This window comes from Carassius gibelio, chromosome B21 (genome assembly GCF_023724105.1).
Source record: "Carassius gibelio isolate Cgi1373 ecotype wild population from Czech Republic chromosome B21, carGib1.2-hapl.c, whole genome shotgun sequence".
Taxonomy (NCBI): Eukaryota; Metazoa; Chordata; class Actinopteri; order Cypriniformes; family Cyprinidae; genus Carassius; species Carassius gibelio.
In genome coordinates, this window is record NC_068416.1 from 26,053,651 (window position 1) to 26,074,880 (window position 21,230).

The 21,230-nt window shown below is 34.2% G+C and overlaps 1 long non-coding RNA gene across 24 annotated transcripts; it reads right to left on the reverse strand.

Annotated features, from left to right (window-relative positions):
• Positions 1–9,058: 9,058 nt before the first annotated feature.
• Positions 9,059–11,930, reverse strand: LOC127986415 (uncharacterized). 24 transcript variants are annotated; one of them, XR_008160856.1, is made up of 3 exons: positions 11,900–11,930; positions 10,098–10,157; positions 9,059–9,109 (listed from the first exon to the last, which is right to left on the reverse strand). It is a non-coding gene; the product is annotated as an uncharacterized LOC127986415 (long non-coding RNA). The 24 variants fall into 24 exon arrangements; XR_008160855.1 differs by lacking the exon at positions 11,900–11,930 and adding an exon at positions 11,798–11,828; XR_008160854.1 differs by lacking the exon at positions 11,900–11,930 and adding an exon at positions 11,696–11,726.
• Positions 11,931–21,230: the final 9,300 nt, after the last annotated feature.

Genomic DNA, 21,230 nt, shown 5'->3' on the forward strand with positions numbered 1-21,230 from the left:
CTTAGTGTTTTTTTTCTAGTCTTGTTTACCCACAAATTTTTTAGTTATGATTATGGAAATGTCTATAAATGTATGTGTATATATATATATATATATATATATATATATATATATATATATATATAATAACACCTTAAACTGACAAATTAATGATGGACTAAACTATTAAAATCAATGATTTAAAACAAAATATTTTTCTAATGCTCAGCTCTAAATTATTTGTTAAATAATATTTAGTGTTTATGTTTTATTATTAAAAAATATATAAACATAAACATGTGTTTATATTTTTCTTATGCTAAATTATAAAAAATATTGAATATATGCAAGTATACATATATTCGATATTCATATACATAAACTATATATATATAACTCTAGTCTAGTCTAGTAATCATGATCAACTCTAAAAGTCATGGAAATGTATTGGTCAAAAGTGGTTCATTCAGATAGAAACTCTCACAACTAATGACCCACATTGCTCTTTATTTTCAGAATCGCATTTTATTTCCATCTGTGTCATGTTTTAATATTTAATGAGGCTTCACAGACAATGTGAATGAGCTCCTGTGAGAGAAAATTCCCTCAGTCTAACTCGAATGCCCCGTGGGCCGGTTGTGTGCCAGGAACAGCAGGTCTCTGGGGGAGGGGAGCGTCTGCGGGCCGTCTAGACGAGCGCCACACCTCCTCCTGCCGCTCCTGATATGGACGTCTGCAGGGGGGATTACAGCGTAAGCCTGTTCTGACCCGACCGGCCGGCCCTGAGAGACCTACATTCACCAGCCCAGACTCCCACAGACCTGAGAGCCACGGAGACAAACACAGCCATTATTTCATGATGAAAACATAACAGTAAAAATGTGGTTTTGGTTCTCAGTCTGCGTGTCTCTCTCAGGTCTGTTCGGAGCGTGTTGGTGACTAAAGGGTATTCCTGGGTATTAGTGTCATGGTGGTGTCCTGGTCTCTGTAATCCAAACTCTCCTAATGCATCTAAAGCTTGTGCTGGCCAGGAAACCTGGACAGATGCTTCGACCCGACACCAATACCAAGAGCTTATTTATTCCCTTTCTGATAAACAACTAACTCCACAAAGAGACTGAACCATGAACACACCAGCTAATTACACCGAAGACTAAACTATTACAATTAATGCATTGAAACACAAAATATTTGTTCTTATGCTCAGCTCTAAAATATGTGAAAAAAAAATTATTATTATTTCATTATCACTAAAAATATATATATGCATATATTTTAAGTGTCTTAATGATTTAAAAACCTTAAAAAATATATATATATATATATATATATATATATATATACCTTTATGCAAAAAAAATTAAATAAATAAATATATTTGCAGAATAAAACTGAAATGAATATAAATAAAATATATTCAATGAATAATTAAAACTTCTCAGTATGCATATCATAATACGAATTTATGTAATATGTTTAGTAGTCAGCATACAGACATTTTGAGTGAATTTTGACCCATGAATCATTTGACCCCAAAATAAAATACATAATTGTACATAAGTAATAATTGCAAAATCCAAAATACAGATAAAACACCTGTGTAAAAATAAATACTTGAAATTCAAGTATTGACCTTAAGTCAATCAATAAATCAATGCCTTATTTTAGAACTTTTTTATGTTAAATTTTAGTTTCATGTTAAATAAGCAATGGGAAATTCAATTAACTACTATTAAAAAATGCATAATATCATATTACTTAAAAGTTTTAGTAGTACATTTCAAAGTAAAGGTGTACTGAATTTAATTTAACATTTAATTCAGCTTTCTTTATTACAAACAAAAATGGTTCTTAACATAGGAATCATTATTGTATTTAAGCAATATATATTTGTATTTTGAACACAGATGAGCGTGTGTAAGTGCATGTTACAGCGACCGACCGCACAAGCCAAAACCTGCTTCACTTCACCACACTAAACCACAAAGTCACTTTATCTGATTTCATTTTCTTTTGCTCTTTCTTATCAATCAGATAATGTCGTTGCCCTCATATGCCGAGTGTTTTCGGTTCGCTCTTCACACGCTACGACTGCTACTGACTCCGACGTGGAGCCGAAGCGTCTGTGCGTCAGTCAGCCACCATCCTCCACCGAGTTCAACAAATGAGTCTGGTCAATAGTCTGCCATTATTTACTTGCCCTCATGTTGTTTCAAACTCGCTTTGAGGAACTTGTCATGGTCCAAAGAAGACAAAAGCATGCTAACAGTCATCTGTATGACTCAAATGCTGTTTTTCTAGACTTCTATATTACGTTTTAATAGTCATTTAACAGCTTTGTTTGAGGAAATTTAAGTGCGTTGAAGCTTTGAAATCATTCGTAATATATATATACATATATGAAATGGAACGCATGCAACATGTTTGAATAGAGCAAATGCAGAATGTATTACTATTATAGTTTTTATTAATATTTTGGATAATTTTGCACATTTGTAAAATTTTGTAAGATGTTAATTTCAATTGATTTTTTTCATATTATATTATATTATATTATATTATATTATATTCATACAAAATATATAAAATATGTTATTTCATTTAACAAAAATATATTTTTATGTTTTAATAGTTTCAGTTAACTAAACCTTGTTTGAGCTTCTTAGTTAACAATGCTGCAAAAATCCTGTTGATTTTACAGAAATAAACTAGTTGAAAACTCAAAACAATTGAAAATTCACTGTAAAATTAGGATATGTAAGGTTAAATCTATTACAGTTTTTATACAGTAAGGGAATGTAAAACTACAGATTTTTTTTTTTTTGCAATCACTTTCTACAGTGAAGTCACTGTAATGTTTTTCTAAATGAGGTCACATGACTGACTTCTGTTGTTTTTATATGAAGCTAATTATAATTATAACAGACAAACCCAAACCCTGCCCTAAACCAAACCCTTATGAATCATTTTTTACCTTTGAAGTTGTCTGTGTAGTTCATTTCCAATCTTTCAGCTTGTGGTAGTCCGCATGCTGTCTATAAAACAATCCCCTGGAAGAGTTTTATTATTCCAACTGTTCAACCAGGAAAACACTAGCCCCACGAATATCTGCTGTTAATTTACTCGTGATGAGCCTGAATCACATCAACAGGTTTAACTAAGCCTCTCTTAAACAAAACACTGAATCAAACCCTAAAAATTCATCAAGGAGCTCATTTAATTACTAAATTCACACTCCTTGAATCATTTGAGCTACAAGCAAAACAATTAAACTTTCTTTTGCTCACCAAGGCTGCATTTATTTGATCCAAAATACTATAAAAATTGTGAAATATTATTACAATTTAAAATAATGGTTAACTATGTGAATATACATTCGAATTTAATTTATTTTTGTGATCAAAGCAGTATTTTCAGCATCATTCCTCCAGTCTTCAGTGTCACATGATCTTCAGAAATCATCCTAATATGGTAATTAGAATTTTTTTTTTTATTATTATCAATGTTGAAAACTTTTAGTTTAGTGTAGGTTCAGGCGTCTGTTCAAATCACTCATGACTTGACTTAGTTACCTACTAACAAACTCCTCAGATCTCCAGATGCTCAGATAGTCACCAATGATAAATAAACACGTCTATAAATGTCTCATGATGCAACATTCTCAATATGACAACAGGAGCCCACAGGACACGAACATACCCCTGAACTCACAGCACTTATAAACCAATGAACGAATGAGACGGAGCCCAGAAATCTGAGAGAGAGAGAGAGAGAGAGAGAGAGAGACTTTTAACACCTTTATTTATACTTACACTATAAAGACATTCTTCATAAACATCTATTTTCTCAGATGTACATTGATAAACACATATACCCACTCAGAAACTCATACATCCTCATAGACATTACAAAGTATTGAATAATTTTTTTTTCAAGTCACAAAAGAAACCCTCATAAATTTAAAACCAGCTCATTTTCATAATCCACTGAGCACAAAACATCATTCAAAGCCCAAATTTCAATAAAGTTGTCCATATCATTCATTAGTTTAAAATATGCAAACTCTGCCTTGATTCTGGATGTTATAAGAGCCATAAGGTTGTTATAAGACAGAGACAGAGAGAGAGAGAGAGAGAGAGAGAGAGAGAGAGAGAGAGAGAGAGAGAGAGAGTTGTGTTCTCTGGCTGTTGTTAGGGAAAAGCTGAGTTGTGTGAATTCCTTTGTGGATTGCCAGTAATTACAGTGAAGAAACGTACAGAACAGCATCGATTGGATTGTGTAGATTTGTCTCTCTCTCAGAAGTTCAAACCAGAAAATAACATGTCAAACTCACAAACTTCTGTCTCCACAGAAACCGAAGGCTATAGTCAGAACGCTGGATCAAAACATACAAAATCTCTTGCCTGCTTTCTTTTTTTAGTGCAACTGCATTCGTTTGTGTCCTTGATATTTTGTTTCTTAAAGAGAGAGAGAGAAAATCGTTATGCACCACAGAAAAATGACTGTAAAAAATGGCTAAAATATAAAATAAAATACTAAGTTTATGGTGCTTTGACAAGCGTTTTCAAATTAAAACTCTGACCTCTAATTTATTTTCTACCAAGTCAAATCAAAATAATGATTTGAGATTAGATTTATGCTTAAAATAAGAAACAAGCATTTGCCAGTAAAAAAATAAACAATTTCAGGACTTTTCTCCGAAAATGTTTAAAACATATTAAGACAATATTCTTGAAATGAACTTAACATACTTAAATATTTTGATTTTCAAACTATATTTGATATTTTGTGAGTCATTTTAGGTTTACAAAGCCGACATGCCTAATTTTCTCAATGCAAACTGTATAATCCAAACGGCAGCGTATAAAAACAGCGCTGTGACCAGCAAACAAACAAATAAATGCTGTAAACTATAAATCAGTTCAATAAACAGTGTTCAGACAAACAGTAATAAATGTGTTAGCGCTGATGCTAAACAGAACTAGAGGTCTGGACTCCATCAGACCTGCAGCGTATGGTATAACATCTGTGCCAAAACACAGTCAACTGCCTCGACGTCTACATAGGGAGCAACTTTCTCATTAGAGACCAACCTGAAACACTTACACGAGCAGCAGCAACAGAAGCTTGACTAGCACACAGCAGAGAGCATAATGTTAGCATGTTTCTCATACTTATGAGCATTGACTATCCCCCATCAGTTTTGAACAACTTGTATGTTTATAATAGGCATGAGCAACTCTAATCTAATGCTAAAATTGCACACTGTTTAGATTTTGGAACTGAGTGATGGAATTTGGAATTTACCTTGTTAAATTACAATGTTAAAAGTAATATTTATATTGTATTTAGCTTGTGTATGTAGTATATTTAGCATAAATACACAAAGTGTGCTAATGTTTTGCAAAGCTTGACTGTTTTTTGGGTCCAGAACATAAACACAGTGGATCAGAAAGTGCATTATTTAGAAATTTAGAAAACTAAATTTTGATTTGAAAAAAATGCATTTCTATATTTACAAAAGAGATTACGATTTTGAAAAATCAGGGAAAGACATTTTTATCTGTATGTTTTTTTTTTAAAGACAATATATATAAATATAAATATTAGATTAAATATTGCTTTCGCAGCTATTATTAAAAATAACAAAAATTAATAAATAATTGTATGTTGAAAAACTAAAATGACAAAAAAAAAAAAAAAAAAAAAAACTATATGGAGATATAAAAACACCAAAAAAAAAAAAACAGAAAGTGATAATAAAAAAAATAATTAAACTGAAATTAAAATGAAAACTGAAAATACAAATGAAAGGTTAATTTAAAATATTAATGAGCTATAGTAAAAATATATATTATAAATTAATAACAATGCATATTATATAATATTAATTTTATTTTATTTAATAATTTATATATTTTTATATTTTTCTTATACACTATATTAATTAGTGTTTTTTCTTTGTAGTAGTAATAGTACATTTGTGCTAGACTTATGTTTAAATAAGTCTAAACAAGATGAAATTTTAGATTTGAAAATATGAAAACTAAAAAAATATAAAAAGTTATTAACATTTTAAAGAACCAGAAATAGTAAATAATAGCAAAAACCTGAAAACTAAAAAAATATTATATTATATTATATTATATTATATTATATTATATTATATTATATTATATTATATTATATTATATTATATTATATTATATTATATATTTAGTAATGATTCAAATGAAATTCTGGAAATAAAAATTCAAGGTCAAATTAAAATATTTAAATAAGCTATAACATTAAATAAAACAACTCTGAATAACGCTGTTTAAATGTGAACTAATGACTACACCACTAGCTGAAGTGTAAAAGTTATGACTGTTTTCAAAGAGGTTTCCTGAACACACTCCTCGTCTACCATTGGTCAGCCCTAGAGAAAGCCACGCCCTAAACTTTCGCCATTGGTTCAAGTGTTTGCATTCTAAAAACAAACAATTTTGGAAGTGCCACAGAATTATGCTCAGATGACTCACTTATGATTGTTTCTGCATATTGATTTGCAATTCCAAGTATTTTACCATTGTTAATGGCTGTAGGCTTGTGTGTCTGCTCTGTATCTGTCTGTAGTTCTGTCCGAGTGTGTGTCAGGTTCTCCATCAGTGGGGGGTGCAGGACTGTTGTCTCCCCCACCTGCGGAGCTCCTGACTGGGCAGCTCTGTCTGCTGAAGCCCCATAAATCAACTCTCCACCGCACTGGAGGGAAGTCTGCACTAAGGAACTGCCTTTAATCCAGACGCCTTTTATCTAATTAAAATATCTGAAAGAGGAACTACAGGGAGTCCTATACCCCCGTTACTACACACACACACACATACACACACACACTGCATAAAGCAGAAACACATGTGCCATAAACAAACACACACACACAAACATGAAGCGTGTCATCTAGCCGTGTACAGAGCTGGATCACTATACAACCTTATTTATGGGTCTGTGGAAAAACAAACACACAGAGCAAACACTGAAACACACACACACACACATATAATACATATACACACGCTTATTTGATTCCTGAGGTCAGGAATTCAATTTCCTATGTAACACATGTATATGCATGTATGAATCCTGAGAAGGACATGTCCAGGTTTTTTTTTTTATACACTTTTTGCATTTCATTTAGTCATTGTACCAGAAAAAATATCTGTAGTTTAAGTATTTGATTCTGTTTTTGTTTGTTTGTTTTTGCTGCAAGTAGACAAACAAACAAAAAAGTTGCTATGATAAATAAATTAATATATGTAATATTATTTATTATATATTTATATACTTTTAAAAATAACTTTTTAGGGTAGTTATTGGACTTTACACTGATAGAAAATATATTTCTTTGTTACTGTATGTGTATGTGTGTATATATATATATATATATATATATATATATATATATATATATATAAATATATAGCAGCCAAACGTTAATGCATGTGAAACACAAACACACAGCAAATTTCAGTTATATAAAAATAAATCAATAAATATATAATGTATAATGAAACGTGAATAAATATATAAAATTTGTGCATATACACATACATATTACAGTAACTTTTATCTATAAATGAATAAATATATAATATGTAAAGACTAAATAAATTATTATATATTATGATATTGCATGTCTGATAACAAAAAACTGTAATATATGTAAATATATATATATATATATATATATATATATATATATATATATATATATATATATATATATATATATATATATGTTACATACATTTACATATATATTAAAATTTGTTGTTATCAGACATGCAATATCATAATAATAAAATATAATAATTAAGTTAAATGTTATATTGAAATATATTAACTGTAAATGCAATATATTAATGATACTAATCATTTAAATCAGCATTTAGTTACTCACTTACTTTATTTTGGATTTTAGATTAAAGACAACCCAGATATTTTGTTTAGTTTTTTATTTTATTTTTTATGGTTGTGTGCTTGCTTTTTCCTGAGAGATCTATAAAATTCACCAATCAGAATTTAACTATTTATTTTTAAGAAAGGCTCTTTAGAGGAGTTCAAATGTACTGATGTCCTGCACTCTGTGATCGTCTTTATATTTTTTACATATTTTATCATTAAGCAGGTGAATGGCATCAAAAATATCCAACAGGAAACATTTTCTGTAAAATTGTTTAGCATCTTTGTCGAAATGAAAATATGAAGACAAGCTCCTTTCTGAGTGTTTGAGTGTGTGTGAACGTGTTTGGCATTTAAACACAGTAAAACAATCAACATGCAGGGTTAAAGGCATGTCTGTACATCACATCAACACATCACCATGCTAAAGGAGAGGTGGATTATGGGATGTCATGGGAACACACACAAGCACAATATTGATGTCCTGTCACACTGATTGATGTTAGAAAGAGTCACACCTACTCAGAGGCACTTAGAGAAGACACCTGATCATGAGAGGAAGTGTTGGGTCCATCACAGCCGAATGATCAGAATCTTGTGGATTTGAGTGACAGCTTTTGTGCTGAATTATCACTGTCAACCAGATGGACACTGAAGGAGGGAACAGAGCCATATAAAGTCCAGAAGAACACATAGACTCAAAAGTGAAGGCTGTTCTCACTTCTGACAGTGTGAATCCACCTAGCAACCATCCAGAACACCCTATCAACCATCTAACATCCATCTAGAACAACCTAGCAACAACCCAGAACAACATAGCAACAATCAAGAATACTCTAGCCACCAGCTGACAACCACACAGAGCACACTAGCAACCATCTAGAACACCCAGAACACACTAGCAACCACCTAGAACACCCAGAGCACACTAGCAACACCCAGAGCACACTATCAACCACCTAGAACACCCAGAGCACACTAGCAACACCCAGAACACACTAGCAACCACCTAGAACACCCAGAGCACACTAGCAACCACCTAGAACACACAGAACACACTTGCAACCATCTAGAACACCCAGAGCACACTAGCAACCATCTAGAACACCCAGAACACACTAGCAACCATCTAGAACACCCAGAACACACTAGCAACCACCTAGAACACACAGAACACACTAGCAACCACCTAGAACACCCAGAACACACTAGCAACCACCTAGAACACACAGAACACACTAGCAACCACCTAGAACACACAGAACACACTATCAACCACCTAGAACGCCCAGAACAGACTAGCAACCATCTAGAACACCCAGAGCACACTAGCAACCACCTAGAACACCCAGAACACACTAGCAACCACCTAGAACACCCAGAACACACTAGCAACCATCTAGAACACCCAGAACACACTAGCAACCATCTAGAACACCCATCTAGAACACCCAGAACACACTAGCAACCATCTAGAACACCCAGAACACACTAGCAACCACCTAGAACACCCAGAACACACTAGCAACCACCTAGAACACCCAGAACACACTAGCAACCATCTAGAATTGCTTTGAAATCACCCATAGCACACTAGCAACCACCTAGAACACCCAGAACACACTAGCAACCACCTAGAACACCCAGAGCACACTAGCAACACCCAGAACACACTAGCAACCACCTAGAACACCCAGAGCACACTAGCAACCACCTAGAACACACAGAACACACTTGCAACCATCTAGAACACCCAGAGCACACTAGCAACCATCTAGAACACCCAGAACACACTAGCAACCATCTAGAACACCCAGAACACACTAGCAACCACCTAGAACACACAGAACACACTAGCAACCACCTAGAACACCCAGAACACACTAGCAACCACCTAGAACACACAGAACACACTAGCAACCACCTAGAACACACAGAACACACTATCAACCACCTAGAACGCCCAGAACAGACTAGCAACCATCTAGAACACCCAGAGCACACTAGCAACCACCTAGAACACCCAGAACACACTAGCAACCACCTAGAACACCCAGAACACACTAGCAACCATCTAGAACACCCAGAACACACTAGCAACCATCTAGAAAACCCATCTAGAACACCCAGAACACACTAGCAACCATCTAGAACACCCAGAACACACTAGCAACCACCTAGAACACCCAGAACACACTAGCAACCACCTAGAACACCCAGAACACACTAGCAACCATCTAGAATTGCTTTGAAATCACCCATAGCACACTAGCAACCACCTAGAACACCCAGAGCACACTAGCAACCACCTAGAACACCCAGAACACACTAACAACCATCTAGAACACCCAGAACACACTAGCAACCATCTAGAATTGCTTTGAAATCACCCATAGCACACTAGCAACCATCTAGAACACCCAGAACACACTAGCAACCACCTAGAACACCCAGAACACACTAGCAACCACCTAGAACACCCAGAGCACACTAGCAACCACCTAGAACACCCAGAACACACTAGCAACCACCTAGAACACCCAGAGCACACTAGCAACCACCTAGAACACCCAGAACACACTAGCAACCATCTAGAATTGCTTTGAAATCACCCATAGCACACTAGCAACCACCTAGAACACCCAGAGCACACTAGCAACCACCTAGAACACCCAGAACACACTAGCAACCACCTAGAACACCCAGAGCACACTAGCAACACCCAGAACACACTAGCAACCACCTAGAACACCCAGAGCACACTAGCAACCACCTAGAACACACAGAACACACTTGCAACCATCTAGAACACCCAGAGCACACTAGCAACCATCTAGAACACCCAGAACACACTAGCAACCATCTAGAACACCCAGAACACACTAGCAACCACCTAGAACACACAGAACACACTAGCAACCACCTAGAACACCCAGAACACACTAGCAACCACCTAGAACACACAGAACACACTAGCAACCACCTAGAACACACAGAACACACTATCAACCACCTAGAACGCCCAGAACAGACTAGCAACCATCTAGAACACCCAGAGCACACTAGCAACCACCTAGAACACCCAGAACACACTAGCAACCACCTAGAACACCCAGAACACACTAGCAACCACCTAGAACACCCAGAGCACACTAGCAACCACCTAGAACACCCAGAACACACTAGCAACCACCTAGAACACCCAGAACACACTAGCAACCACCTAGAACACCCAGAGCACACTAGCAACCACCTAGAACACCCAGAACACACTAGCAACCACCTAGAACACCCAGAGCACACTAGCAACCACCTAGAACACCCAGAACACACTAGCAACCATCTAGAATTGCTTTGAAATCACCCATAGCACACTAGCAACCACCTAGAACACCCAGAGCACACTAGCAACCACCTAGAACACCCAGAACACACTAGCAACCATCTAGAACACCCAGAACACACTAGCAACCACCTAGAACACCCAGAGCACACTAGCAACCACCTAGAACACCCAGAACACACTAGCAACCACCTAGAACACCCAGAAGACACTAGCAACCACCTAGAACACCCAGAACACACTAGCAACCACCTAGAACACCCAGAGCACACTAGCAACCACCTAGAACACCCAGAACACACTAGCAACCACCTAGAACACCCAGAACACACTAGCAACCACCTAGAACACCCAGAGCACACTAGCAACCACCTAGAACACCCAGAGCACACTAGCAACCATCTAGAACACCCAGAACACACTAGCAACCACCTAGAACACCCAGAACACACTAGCAACCATCTAGAATTGCTTTGAAATCACCCAGAGCACACTAGCAACCACCTAGAACACCCAGAACACACTAGCAACCACCTAGAACACCCAGAACACACTAGCAACCATCTAGAATTGCTTTGAAATCACCCAGAGCACACTAGCAACCACCTAGAACACCCAGAACACACTAGCAACCACCTAGAACACCCAGAACACACTAGCAACCATCTAGAATTGCTTTGAAATCACCCATAGCACACTAGCAACCATCTAGAACACCCAGAACACACTAGCAACCATCTAGAACACCCAGAACACACTAGCAACCACCTAGAACACCCAGAACACACTAGCAACCACCTAGAACACCCTTGAAATCACACAGAACACAATAACACCATCTAGAACATCCTAGCAACCACCCGGAACACCCTAGCAACCATTCAGATCACCTCATAAATCACCTAGAACATCCTAGCAACAATCTAGAATGCCCAAGCAACCAATTAGAACACTCTACCAATCATCCGATTCACCAAAGCAACCACCAACCCTCCAAAACCCTCTTTTTGGTAGAAGACATTCTCAAAGACTGATTTTAAGAACAGAAATTCATAAAAACAGAATGCAGATAATTCAGAAGGGCTGATGATGTGAAACTGTGCCTGTGTTTAAAACACACCGCACCTGAGAAATATTCACATTGCTATGCATCTTTAAAAGTCGTGCTTTGAATTGGCGTAATGAGAGACCATGAACACCACAAAGAGATACAGTCGCCAAGCAACAAAGCATTTGGAAATAGAGATGATGTACGAGTGTTACTTTTTAACAATAGAGGCGATCGAGTGTAACCCAAAATACACACAACTGAGCTTCATATCCATCAACATGAGCCTGACAGCTCAATCCAGCCTCATTATATCAAACAAACTCAGCTGAAGCAGTTCTGCGTGTCTAAGATCAGCCGAGAACAGTCACACACCTGATGAAATGTGTTCGCTGTAGATGGTGTTACGTCCCGCTGCAGTCTGTGCAAACAAACACATTTTTGTAATGACAAACACTGTAAAACCATTATCATCATGATTGATATTCATAGCAGCAATAAATATGACATAGCCTCACCTGATGGATGATAAAACAGAGGAATAATTTTAGGATAATATTCATGAAGAACCTATCAAAAACGCAATAGATTGCCATATCAACCATTCAGAACACCCTAGATAACAACTAGCAATAAAGCAGAAAAAATTACATTTCACAATATATTCATATAGAAAACATTTATTCTGAATTGTTATAATATGTAGCCATTTTTACCGTGTTTTTGGTAAAATAAATGTAGCTCTGCGAGCAGTAGAGACTTTTTAAATGTTAGTAAATTATTTTACCAAATTTTTTAGTCACTTCTTTATCACTGGCTTCAGATGGTTTATAGGTTTATTCTAGAAATGGGGGAAAAGCTAAAAATAGATCTGAGAAGTTTAGGTTTCAAACATGAACAGCTTGAATGCCAAACTCAGTCCTGACAGTTCTGAACTCTTAGCTGCATTTCACAAAGCCTGGTCTGCTTTTTGATTACAGCACAAAACATCAAGCAGGAGGTGATGATATGTGATGATAACGCATGCATGCAGAGCCAGAACTCATGCAACATTTAAACACACACACACACACAAACCTCAGTGACCTTATCCTGACTATAACACAGACTTCACACATGCACACTAAAAGTGTACGATGCAGAAGCAGACTGAAATAACTGTTTGTGTGTGTGTGTGTGTGTGTGGACTGACACAGCTAACATTGAACGTTCTCTCACGTTATAAAAATATTCTTCCAATAAATAAATAGAACATTTATTCAAAGTTATTTGGTCTTTAATAATATTTTCAAATTGTTAACACAAAACATTTATACATTTTTTTTTTCTGAAATGTTTTAGTTAGACATTCGTCTAATGTTTTTTAAATGTTGCTTCAGAACGTTCAGAGAACATTCAAAACTAACATTCCCATAATGTTTGCACAGTGAATGGTAAAATGGAATTTTCCCTCAAAATTCGCATAAAAAGTACATTCCAAAATAATGTTATTTTTTTTTTTTTTTTTTTTATTAATGAAAACGTTACAAAAATGTTTTTAGAACATGTTTTTGCTAGCCCCTGAGCTGTCTGGGATCTTTAATAATGTTTTCAAAACATTTACATATGTTATAAAAGTAAAAAAATCAGTTTTCAAATCACAAACTAGCTAACAAAAACTCTGAACGTTCAAAACATCTAGTTTTTAAACTCTGAAAGGATTTTTTTTCTTGGTTATGTGAATGTTAAAGAAAATGTTACAGCAACATTCTGTTTTATCAAGCGTTATGGGAACGTTATTTTTGAATGTTCTCTGCACCATAAATATTTACGTAAAAAAAGTGAACAAATCCGTTTCTGAAAAACATTGAATGATATATAAATAATGTTTTTTATTTATTTATTTATTTATTTTTATGAAAAACGTTTAGAGAATGCTGTTAAATACCATATAACTCTATAATAGATCAAAACATTCTACTAAAGCACTGGAAGAATGTTTGTTCAGAACTTTGGGACAACCTTGCCAGAACATTCTGAGAACATTATAAGAACATTCCATTATTTTAAGAATGTTAGCAGGGTGGAATCAAGATGATGATGATGGTGATGAAGGTGTGTTAGAAGAGGCAGGATGTTTTGATTTCTCAGAACCGCTCTGAAATCTATTTTCACGCTTGCAGATCTAAAGCGAGCTGGTGAGAGACGGGACGAGGTGTGAAGCGAGGGAAGCAGCACATCTCTCACATATCATGTCTATGCCTCCGAGGCCGACGGTTGCCGTACTGACAGGAAACCACAGTGATGTCACTCTTGAGAGAGGTTATTCTCCAGAAGCGCTGACAAAAACACCTCATCTGATTAATAAACGCTACACCCGTGCTGAGATGCTGAAACAGATAAATGGTTGCATAAATTCACCACATAGTGCAGACTTCTCTCATATCTGGTTCCAACTCTGCCTTTGAAATAAAGGCATTGATGGTTCCACAAAGAACATTTAACATAGAATTTTTCAATGCACAAAAAGTTTTCGAATGTCTCACTAATATGAATGTCTAAATGTTGAATGTCTTAATGCATGAATAAGGTTTGAAACTTGAAAAAGCTTATTTTAAACAAAGTACACTACCCTTCCAATGTTTGAGAAACACATTAAACTTGTCATAAAAGGAGAATCCAGGCAATACAAAGGATTTCTATTTCAAATCAACTGAGCAGTAAATCTTCATATTAGAATGATTTCTGAAGGTCATGTGACACTGAAGACTGGAGGAATGATGCTGAAAATACAGATTTGATCACAGAAATAAATTACATTTTACAATATACGCATATTGAAATCAGCTATTTTAAATTGTAATAATATTTTACAACATTACTGTTTTCAGTGTATTTTGAATCAAGTTCACGCAGCCTTGGTGAGCAGAAGAGGCTTCTTTTAAAAAAATCTTACCAGCTCCAAAATTTTGATTGGTAGTGTACATAAGTACACTTTGCCATTTATAATAAAAATTAAATTCTGACTTAATTAACAGTGAAAAATGTACGTGCAGTGATTATTAATCCATTTTAATCTATATTAAATCTATATTCATATTAAATGAATTAATTGTTAAATTAAAATAGAAAAACATTATACGTCTAAACTAACATTGTCCATATCAAACAATAATTAATGTAATAACATTATTATAATATATTTTAGTCATTTAAAATATTAATATAATGAATAAATGTATGAAATGTATTCATTGTATTAATATTTTAAATTATTAATAAATATATATATATATATATATATATATATATATATATATATATAGTGACATTCTTTTTTCTTTTTTTTTATGCAATTTACTACATGAAAAATACAGAAAAAAATGTAGGCTACATATTTTTCCTTCTACAATTGCAAAAATGTTCCACACACACACACACACTCACTCACACACTCATGCTTCATAGTCTACAGAAGTATTAAAAACATACATCACTGAAATGTCTTGATATGTTGCTCGGCACGTCTGACAATAACTGAAATGCAATATTATACAGCAGAGCTGCAGCATTCATCATGAATATTGCAGGCAGCTCTCTAGGTTTTTGCGGGCTGTTTGATTGCTGCTGACTGATTAAAACAATAACAGCATCCGCTCTGGAGGTGTCAGAGATATGAGAGACATCTCAGATGAACAGCAACAGTCTCAGACCTATGAGTGTGTGTTTGTGTACTGAAAGAGGCTAATGCTGGTGTAGACTGTGTGTCTGTTTGGACTCTTGATCACATTATAGTGTGTTCTGTTGCTCTTGATGAATATTAATCTGCAGAGATAAACTGCAGTTATCTGATGCAGTGCGTGATGGGTGACCATCTGCGGCTCTCTTGGGGGATTCTGGGATTGTTGGGGGCTGGTGATGAATCTGTGTGTTGTGGGGGTTTCCTATTGTGCAACAATAAAGGCCTGTCAGTCGAGCTAAAGGAAAGATTGATGTGTGTGTGTGTGTGTGTGTGTGTGTGTGACGTCTGAGGATCAGCTGTGTAAAGAATGAAGAGAATGGACGAGAAAAGGCCTGTTAACAGCAACTAAATGACACAAAAATATGACAGTATTCATTACATGTCAACTAAAAAACGTATAAATTAATAAAATGATTGCATGAGACAAAATTATTAAGTATTAATTTGTCAAACGTTTGTCATTTTCTGAAAAACCTAAATAAATTGTTCATTCATTCATTAATAATGAACGAATGAACAAACAAATAAATAAATAGATGTGATAAAATTATTTTCACTTAAAAAGTGAATACCTGAACACATTTTTCAGCATTCAGACAATGTTTTTATTTTATTTTTTATTAATTTAAAAAACAAAAACAACAAAAAACAATAACTAATCAACATAAAATATAAAATTTTCATTTGATGTCAAACTTTTTTTTTTTTTTTTTTGGAAAACCTGAATGAATCATTAATTAATTAATTAATTAATTAATTAATCAATAACTAATCTTGGAAAAAGTACACTAAAAAACAAAAACCATAATGACTAAATGACACTAACATTATCTATCTATCTATCTATCTATCTATCTATCTATCTATCTATCTATAAATGCAGTCCATACATATATATTTAAAAATTATTTAATAATTGGTAAAACTTGGTAAAACTTGACAAACTTTGGTAATTTTCTGAAAAACTAAATTTAAGTTCACTAAGTTCAATCATTAATCCATTAATTTATAAATAAATAAATAACCTGAACTCCATAAAAAACATATATGTAAAATATATATATATCTTCAGACTGTAAATGTTCGCATTGTTGTTTGAAAGCAACGTGGAGAACTGAAATAATTGTTCAGCATTCAAATTATTCTGAAATATACTCTTTAAATAGTAGACATAAAATAAATAATGATAAAATGACACAAAAAATTTAAATAATGCATAAAACGCCCTTAAAATACTTGAAACACGTCAAGCAATTAAAATAATAATAATAAAATAATAACATAAAGACCTTTTCAGTGAGTTATGTCTTCATAGAGATGTGCTGCTCTCATGTCTGCTGTGAACAGACCAGAAAGACATGAAAGAACAAGAGAGACAAGAAACAAAGGATGCGGCAGTCAGTTCAGAGCTCAAAATACACCACAAATGATCACTTCTATAAATAATCATTCAAAGAATTCCCTTTTGCTGTGATTCCAGATTAAAAACATAATGATGAATGATCATAGTCAGTGAAATCAGTCCAAACTGCTTGATCTCGTGCTCTGACAAGCTCTGCGTTATGTGTTCAAACCTGAGCCCATCTCTGACATTCAGCGCTGCATCTCTCAACAAAAGAGCACGGGGTGTGTGTGTGTGTGTGTGAGATGTACTAAAGCCTGCAGTTTCCCTCACATGTCTTTGATCGTTTCTTGCTACCATGCAGCGTTAATACAGGCTTGACATTTCCCCTGGTCAATTAGAGATAATTAGTCGAAGAACACACACACACACACACACACACACACACACACGTCATTGGTTATTTAGTTATTTATTTAGTGTGTGTTTGACGACGATGGAGGATATTAGCTGGAGACAAACATCATTTATGAACTGATTGGTGGTTACTCAGGAGGTTTTACGAACATTAAGTGTGTATGTGACATTAAGAAGAATAAAATACACTTTTGCAAAACTAATGTGGTACAAAAACTGTCTGAAAAACATGGTAAAACTGTCTCAGTAATGTTTTAACCCTCATTAACTATCCCAACGGATTATTATAGCTTCTTCTCATCCTTTATAATTAAACACACTTTAAAAAAAATAATTTAGAATAATTTATCTATTTATTTATTCACATACATATTTACACATACAAACATATACAATTTTTGTGCCATATGTGAATACATAAATAAATACATGTCATAAGTATGTGATTGCAAATGATTCATGTACATAATTGCATTCGTAAGATAAAAGTTCAAGACTCAAAAGCAGACATTAAAGAGTAATCAGTTTTTTCTCTCAGTTTTGTTATTAACTAGAACTAAAACTGATATAATAAGAAGTTGTTTCCAGAACTTAAAATAAATCTGAAAAAAAAGAAATAAAAACAAACTTAATAAATTAAAATGAAAAAGAGAATTAAAAAGAAATGTTGGCTGTGTAACTGAATTAGTTTTGAAGTACTAAAATAACAAAAAAGAGAAATATAAATATATAAAAAACTAAAACTATCTAAATCTATACATATTTATATATTCAACATGAAATCTTTATTTCCTGTTTTAAATTTAACTGTAACTTTTTTATTGTATTTCAGTTAATATTTATCTTATTTCACTTATTAAAGTTTAAGCAATTTTTTTTGGGGGGGTTTTTGCTTTTTAAATATTTCTATAGAATTTGTTAGTTTAAGTTATTTTAGTACCTCAAACTAAAGGAAAATGCGAAATGTTGGCAACTAGCTGAAATAAAAAAAAAAGTTTAAGTTTAAAAAAATATATATTTCTAATATTTTATTTTATTTCAGTTTATGTTTATCTTTTAAGTAATAAAAATGTTTGTTTTTAGTTCATAATGATAACGTTGTTTCATAGAAGGAAAGTAACACTGGTTTGAATCGACATAAATAAATAATGACAAAATCTTCATTTTAGGGGAACTATCCCTTAAACACACACACACGCACATGCACGCACGCATGCACGCACACACACACACACAAACTAACCAGTGATGCTTCCAGATCGTTTTATACATATCTAATATAATCCATCAGCAGTCATAAACCAAAACCGTTTAATATTGCGTGTACATATTACAGCGGGAAACATCACATGCAGGTCATTATATCTGTTTAATTGGCTTTAATTATAACTTCATGAAGCATTACAGGTATTTATATGATAAATTACACGATTCCAGTCATGTAAGCATGCAGAACAATTACTCTGAATAGCTGAATGAAATTGGGTGTGTGTCTGATGCTGAATCTGTACGTGTGTGTGCCTGTACTGTCCTCAAACACAGGGCATTTCCCACAGACTGCATGTGTGTGTGTCTCTGGTTGTGTGTATATGAGTGTGTCTGCTTGTGTGTGTGTGTGAGTGTGTGTGTGTGTCTGCATAAGAGTGTGTGGGTGTGTGCGTGCGAGTCTGCATGTCTATGTTTGTTTTTTTAATGCATGTGTCTGTGTGTGTTTCTGTTTGTCTGTATTTTCAGAAGTGAGGGGGACAGAAATGATATTTATTTATATAACATTACAATATAACACATATATTTATATATTTATGTATTACAGTTATATTTCTTATATATAACATTACAATATAACATTTCTGTAATCTATAGCCTACCAGTCAACAGATTTTGAACAGTAAGATTTTTCATGTTTTTAAAGAAGTGTCTTCTGCTCACCAAGCCTGCATTTATTTGATCCAAAGTACAACAAAAGCAGTAATATTGTGAAATATTTTAACCATTTAAAATAATTGTTTTCTATTTGAATATAGTTAATTTATTCCTGTTATCAAAGGTGTATTTTCAGCATCATTCCTCCAGTCTTCAGTGTCACATCCTTCAAAGATCATTCTAATATGATGATTTGCTGTTTATTAATATTTAAAACAGATGAGTATATTTTTACAGTATTCTTTAATGAATAGAAGGATCCAAACATCAGCATTTATCTGAAATAAAAACCTTTTGCAACATTAGACATTATATAATTCAAAAGCTTAGAATGATTTTTATTTTTTTGGAAAAGAATTAGAGAAATGAATACTTTTATTTAGCAAGGTTTCTTTGTTGATGATCAGAATTGATGATAAAGACAAAAAATGATTTTACAAAAGATTTCTATTTCAGGTAAAAAGCTTTTAATCGTTCACACCACAACTTTAACAACAACGCCACTGAGGAACGGTAGCATGGACGCTTGCTTCTGCCATGGGATAATAATAAATGAATAAAAAGGTCATTGCAACTTTTTTTTTTTTTTTTTTTGCAGTTCTATTCTTGTTAGTTTATATCTCACAGTTCAGACTTTTTTCTACCAATACTGAGAAATATCTGTAAGAGCTTTAATTGCAGGATTTGTGTGGTGTGGGTGCTATTATACTGCTGTTATCGTTCTTAGTGTGAACAGAGTGTAAGAGCTTGACATTAGAGTAGCAGCAGACATTTGGTTCATCGTGCATTGATCCGCTGATCATAACAGTGTCGTGCTGTATTATGGCAGAGCTTGCAGTGTAGACAGCAGTATTGATTCCAATAGTTTTGCTGTGTTGCATATCGTGGGTTTGTGTGTGTTCAGCTGAAGGAAGGCTGCTCAACTGCTGCTAACAATTTGACATGCCAGACACCGTTTACAGAAAGAAATGCAAGACAAGCGCAGAGTGTGTGAAAGGAGTGTGGATGGAGAACAGGAGGATGAGAGAGAGAGAGAGAGAGAGAGAGAGAGAGAGAGAGAGAGAGATCAGGAGGAAAGGAATGAAGGATGAAAAGAAAGGCCAGCGTGATGAAAAGAGCAGAGAAATGACTGAGGCAGATCAGACGAATAATGAAGCTCTAATCAAAGCCCTGTGCACTCTCTCTCTCTCTCTCTCTCTCTCTCTCTCTCTCTCTCTCTCTCTCTCTCTGTCTCTCTCTCTCTCTCGTCTTGTTAAAGAGTTTTGTTTATATACAGAATTTTCTCTGCAGTTTTTCTTTACAGTTTACATCATTTAATTCAATATTCATATATACATACATAAATATGTATTCATATGTATATATAATAATAATAAGAAGAAGAATAATTAGTATTATTAAAATTATAAACGGTTTTCTATGTGAATAAATCTTAAAATGTAATTTATTTCTGTGATGTACCGCTGTATTTTCAGCATCATTCCTCCAGTCTTCAGTGTCACATGATCTTCAGAAA